Consider the following 6875-nt stretch of genomic DNA (forward strand, 5'->3'; position numbering starts at 1 on the left):
GGGAGCCGCCCCGCCGGACCGCCGAGAGCCCGCAGAGCCGCCCGGGTCGGGCGGTGGGAGCCGGCTGCGGGAGCGGCCCCGCAAAGTTTCCGCTCCGCTCTGCCCGTCCCTCCCGGGGCGGCGGCGTTCGTCGCTTCGACTCGGAGAGCGCTGTGCGGAGAGCCCCGAGCTTCTGCACGTTGTGCAGCCGTGCGCTGCGAGATGGATGCGGAGCCGGGGCTGGAGCAGTCTCGTTATTTCTCCGAAGTAGTTAGGCGTTTAGAGCCTGGTTTTCCTTCGCTCTGAATAGCGCGGTAGTACGGCGGAGAGATCGAAGTTCGGGTTTTGGAGGCTGCTGGTCCACCTGGCGCTGCGAAGCGGTGCTTCACGGAAAGTTTTCTGAGCGGTTAGGTGGGAAATCTGCAAAATCAGCGAGCGCCTCACGTTACTGTCTTACAGAAAGCAGAGATTAAGGCCAGCTATCGTTAACTGACACATTTCCGAGGTACAGGAGAGCTGCATTCCCTCAACTCCCATTGATTTCCAATAGAAATTAACTGCCCTTTATGCCTGCATCCAGGCTGCTCTGTGCTCATTTGCCTGTTTTAATCCCTGTGCGTTTGGGAACAGTGCTCTGAGCCTCTGCACAGTGCTCCGAAGTGGTGACACTCACCACTCAGCAGGACTCACCATAGGAGCAGGACTGAGCAATATAGAATGCTGTCTTGGCCACTCGGATGTACTTTGCTGTAAGTTAACAAACACACACGTAACTCTGCCCTGCTGCCCGGTGCTGCTCATGATTGCACGTGTCTGTTAAGACCATATTCAACAAAATAGCAGATTTGAATGCTGAGGGAGTGGGATCTCAATCGAATCTCAGGCAGAGGTCGGATCAGTGAGCAGGCAGGAGAAGTTTAAACACAGGCATGAGATGGAGAATGTTTTTCCCACCCAAAATTGGGGCTCCATCCCATGCCAGCGCCGCGGCCGTTGCATTCCTGGGCACAGCTGGGCTGACAGCTGGGAATGTGGCGGTGCTGCACCGAGGCCAGGGGCTGCCTGCACCCATGGACTGCATGGCCTCCGAGTGAGATCCGGGTTTGGCACAGGCCGACATCTCCGGGCTGCACGCAGCTTTTGCAGCCCTGTCTCCTTTTTGTTTCAAAGCTGTTTTCTGCACTGTTTTCTTCTGTCCTCATTTAACAGCTGGGACAGAGGGCCAAAGGGAGGAGAAATGGTGTTTTGTTACCTGCCACGCTGCCTGTTGTGTTTTGAATGAGCCCAGGAGATGGCAGAGACAAGCAGGGCTCTAAGCAGAGAGTTGAGGGGGGGCACAGCACAGAGCTGGATGCTGGAGGTTCCCATTTGGCCAGGCACACCACGATGTGCATTTTTCAGCAGTGTGGGTGACAGAAGGAGCAGCGAATTTTCCATTTCCCCAGATATCTGAGTATGGGCTGCAAACGCCTTTCAGGAAGGTGTGTTTTAATTGGATGGAAATATGGAGCTCAGTGCAGAGTTAATGTCAGAATAGGACCTCAGAGACATACTGCACACAAAGTCAAGGAACTGAGGAGCAATGTGTCTTTTATGAATCCCAAAATCTATTAATCCCCATGAGGTTTTTCTTTCTTGCAATGCTCTAAAAGGTATTGGTATGAAGATGATGAGTAATGTGGTTCACACACAAAATTTCCCCTTTGGTGGCATTTGTTCTAATGTGCCAAACCATACCCAGCTACCTTCAAATACAGCTCTGCTTTGTGTCTTATTCTCTGTTCTTAATAGGATTTTTTTTTTTTTTCCAGGTGCTCAGTGCTTAATTTTAGAATTTTCTAATAGTCTGCTTATTAGGTTGTAGATAAGAGCAGTGTAGGACCATTTTTTTATTAGGGGAACAGCTGGTGGTGCACCATTGCTGGCTTGTGAGGTCAGCGTACAGATGGGGCTGGAAGGTGAGGTCCTGGAGGTGGCAGGGAGGTTCTGGTCATAGAATCATAGAATCATTACGGTTGGAAAAGACCTCTAAGACCATCTAGTCCAACTGTCCACACACCAATATTGTGCACTGATGGCTGCAGACAGCTGTGATGGGCTTTGTAAGGGCGTGCTGAGCAGGAGGAGAGCAGTGAGAGTGCACAGAAGCCAAAGCTCCCTGCTAGGACCTGCCAAATCACCAAGTTCCTCATACAGCATCCGTCTGAGAAGGGCAGAGACTGAGCCAGCACTGGAGGAGCCCAGGGGTGAAGTTTCTCAGATCCCAAACACGTGCTGCTGTATGGGATCTATACATTCATTTCTTAATCCCACACATAGCGGCTCGGCGCTATCATCTGTTGGTTTAGTGCCTGGAAGTGGAATGTAATGCTGTGATGGAAGTGGATGACAAAGAGATAGCGAAAGCAACTGCAGCATAACATCCCCTGGGACACACAGACCGATCTGGCTGCATTGCTTAAATGAATAGCATGTGCCAAGCAGCCTTGTCTCAAGTTACAAACACGCTGATAGATAATCTCTGCAGCTTGGCAGTTGAGGCTCCTTGGAGCAGTGTTTGCTTTCTGCCACAATGTGCACAGGTATTCATCTGTCACTGAAATAGTTTCTGAACAAGAATCCTCAGGTTGGATGTTAGGAAAAATGTCTTCTCTGAAAAAGTGGTGATGCAGAGGCACAGCTGCCCAAGGGAGTCACCATCCCTGGGGGTGTTCAGGAACCGTGGAGATGAGGCACTGAGAGATGTGGCCAGTGGGGATGGTGGGATGGGCTCAGGTTGGACTTGGGGATCTGAGAGCTCTTTTCCAACCTCAGTGATTCTGTGATTCTTTGATTCACAAAGGTGCAAAGAATTATATATAAAAAAAAAAAAAAAAAAGCCATGGAATGTGTGTAACTCACTGATCTCAGCGGAGTCACTCCTGGTTTGCAAAGCTATAATCAAAACCAAATGGCACCTCCTTCTTCTGAAAGCTCATCATTAATACTTTCATTGACATCTGTCTCCTGCAGTCAAACATCCCCTTAAATTTAAATCTGCAGGATCTGCCCTCACCTCCTCCTCTTCCACCGCCCTCGAGGCTCAGCAATAAGCCTGAGATCTCAGGTTCCGAGAAGTATCCCTGACAAAGACTGTGGTGTGCCAAAAGAAAAGGGAGATCAAAGGCTTTCTCCCCAATTTTTGCAGTAGAGGAAGAGTGCAGATTGCATGCTGTTCTAATGACAGAGCAGTCAGGGCTCCAGCAGAGCCTTGAGGATCTTCTTATATTAGAACACTTCAGAAGAGATCATTTTATGATGGCAAAAATACATTCTAACTGCCCCGAGTCATTTCCTGTGCAAACTCAACCCACTGTTACCTTAGAGTGGAACTCAACCTTTTGTTAATAAAGGGTTTCAGATACTTGGGAGCTCTCTTTGAGCTGCTACCTTCCCTCGGCAGCGTTTCTCTGTGTGCCCATTCATTGCACAGCACAAAGGCATCTGCTGGAGGGGCTTGGTAGACATCAGGAAAGGGTGGGAGCCCTTGCAATCTCCTTTTGCCAGTCAAGGCTCACACTTGCCATGTGGCTGGGAACCCACTTGAGGCAGCAGGAGCTCACGTCCCTATATTTCAATGGTCTTTGGAGGAATCCAGCAATTAAAAAAGCCCCAAACCAAACAGGAACCCACATCTCCCTCTCTGAACAGAGCTTCAGAGCAAAGCTGGATCCAGCCCTGGGGATGCTGAAGTGGATCAGTGATTCTGGAGGCATTCAAGGCCAGGTTGGATGGGCCCTGTGCAGCCCGAGCTGTGAGTGGCACCCAGCCTGCAGCAGAGGGTCAGAACTGGATGGTCTTTAAGGTCCCCTCCAACCAAAGCCATTCTATGACTATGATTCTGACGTGGCAGCGAGAATGCTCTGCAGGATGTGCATGTCTCCTGCAGTAACCCCACTGCTGGCACAGCTGTCAGGGCCAGGCTGATGGGTGCCTGCATTCAGCAACATCTCTCTCCGTTATCTCCCTCCTGCAGACTTGTGCAGGTGCACAGTGCAGAGCAGAGCAGTGACTCCACTCGCTGCCAGGAATTTTCCGTATGCTGACTTCCGCCTCCAGGTTGTGGTGCCTCTGGAGAAGCTGTGAACTGTTTGTTGTATTTTCATTCTAACTGGTGCAGTGATCTGAGGGTGTGTGTCAGAGCCTATCACTGTCAGATGTCCCTGCTGAAGGGAGATTTCAGCCACTGCAAACTGCAGCTGGGTGGGTGCTCACACGGGCTTAGCAAGCACAGTGAAGTCCTTTTTGTCCCAGGCTTTCCATTGCCTTTGGATCAGGCCCCAGACTTTGTCTTCCTTTACATCTGCCTTCCAGTTGATTTAAAAAGCCTTGACCCAGCAGAGTAGAAGCCTCACCCTGTGCTGGGTCATGCTGAGCTGGGGGCTCCCCTGGGGCTCACCTGTGGGTGCTGTGCTTGCCATGCTGGGTGTGAATGGATGCAAGGAGAGTGGAGCAAGGATAAAGGAACCGCAGGGATCTGTTCATTTATTTCTTGGAATAGGATTGAAGCCAATTTTTTATTTCAGTGCAGATTGCATACCGTCAGAAAATCAGTTTTTAAAAACTCCAAGAGCACAGCTCTTTCCCTGCAGGCTGCAGATGGCCAGGTAGGCTTGTTATTCTTCACTAATCAGCCTGGGACTAGGCCAGCACATTTATGTAGAAACACTAATACTTTTATTACCAAAGACAGCCCAGAGCTCCTACACTTTGTCTAGAAAATGGAATATTTGATTTTCCCCCAGTAATGCTGTATTTTCCTCGTCTCCTGGCAGTTTGCACAAAAGCTCTGAAGTATGTGACATACGGCGAAGGGAACATCCAAACCTGCTGTGCCATCTGAGCCGCTCGTGGTGCAGTAGGCATGTCCCTGACCCCAGAGCCATTAAGCTGTTCCCCTCTTCCTGATGGGAATTCATGCCTTTGCCTTCACCGTCAGCAATAATTCATGTGTATTTACTCTCAAAGCATGCAATATTAATGCGTCCTTTTAATATAAATGTACCTTGGGTTGATAAAGGGGGGTAGGTAGCCTGGGCACTGCTGTTGTCCAGGCGTCTTCAGAAGAGATGCTTTGGTGATGCTTCCCCCCATGGTGGGTTTGATGTGAAGGACACGTCTCCAGCAGTAAGTCCTCATTTGTGCAGCCATAGCCAAATAGGGTGATCTCCTTTTTGTAGGATCGTGGAATGGTTGGATTGAAAGGGACATGAAAGATTATCCAGTTCCAAGCCCTGGGTGTCCTCACCAGCTCAGACTGCCCAGGGCCCCATCCATCCTGGCCATGGGGCACCCACAGCTCTGGGCAGAGTTCCCATACCACGAGCTGTAGATAGAAATAGAAATACCTTAAAGTATGCAACAGCTGGTCCAAAAGCATGTGAATATGAGGTGTGGGACTCTTGGAAAGGAGGGATAGGAGGCAGCATGGCAGCTGAGAATTGTCCTGACAGTTTTGTTTCACAGGCACCAATTATGGGGAGCATTTTTTGCTGAAGCCCAGAAGAGGAGCTGGGATTTCTCTGCCTTCCTCAGTGCTCAGGGGGAGCACACATAAGGACGGCAGCAGCTTTACCTAGCAGCAGCAGGAGAAGTCTCGCTGCTGCAAAAGAGCCTTACTTATATTCCAGAAAGAATTGTAGAACCACAGGATGATTGGAGTTGGAAGAGACCCCTAAAGGCCATCTCGCACTCCTGCACTGAGCAGGGACACCTCAGAGCCCTGACCGTGGCTGTCTGCAGGGATGGGCATGGAGGTGTTCCGTTGGGCTGGGCCACTAAGAAGCCTCAGAACGCTTGTTGTAGACCCAATTCCATTCTGAAAATGGAATGTAAGCATTTTTTCAAAGTTACACTCCATGTATTCTGTGCTATTTTTCTCCAGCAAGGGAAGCTGCCTGCACTGCATTATGTATTAGGCTCTTGGAAGCATAACTAATCATGTAATTATTAGAATTATATTTGCATTCACAACTAGGATGTATATAACTCATATGTTAATGCATGCTAATTAAATACCCAATTAATCATTTAAAAAAATGAGGTTTGAATCTATACAGCTATCACAGGCATCGTAAATACACATTGCTTCTGAAGAATAAACCAGGTGTGTCTTAATATGCAATTCCAGTCCTGCATAAACACATAGTGCCAGTTATTTAGAAAGGATTCAAAGTGTTTCTTATTCACATTGCACAGCAACTGCTGGCTGAGTGACAGTCATTAGGATGCATTTTACTGCTTCTTTACATTATGGCACATTACTACTTCCAGCTGTTCCAGCCATCTGATAAGGCACACATTCATTAAGCTTTACCCTGTGAGGGATGGGGTCTAATCCTTAAGATACACCGCCGAAAACCAGTTGTCTTTGGGAAGTCTGGGGCTGTGTGGCTCTGGCAGGGCATACAGCATCACTTCATCTGCAGAACTCAGAAGCTCTGTGGAAGGTGCTGAAAGTCCACAGCATTTGATGCTTCTGATTTGAGAAACATGCAAAGCTGCTGCTGCCAGAGAGGGAAGCAGGCAGTTGTACGCTCTGTCTCCTATAGAAGTTTCTTACCCCTGGGCTCCTTTGCTTCTTTATTCTCTCCTGCATCTCTATTTACTTATTTACTTTAATTTTATATATTCCATTGCCTGGACAGCTGGGGTTTATTTCCCCCACACTCCTTCCCTACTTATATTGTTCACCCTCACCCTTAGGAAATGGGTGTGCTGATTTTCAGGATCTTTACCTTTAATTTTCTGGAGATAGAAGTATCTTAAATGGATGATTTCATTCAGAAACCAATCAACCTAAATCATCATCAGTGCTAAGTAATAACACTAAGTTCAACGTGTTTTCCTCAGGTGTC

Source organism: Meleagris gallopavo, chromosome 20 (assembly GCF_905368555.1).
Source record: "Meleagris gallopavo chromosome 20, MGAL_WU_HG_1.1, whole genome shotgun sequence".
NCBI classification, from domain to species: Eukaryota; Metazoa; Chordata; class Aves; order Galliformes; family Phasianidae; genus Meleagris; species Meleagris gallopavo.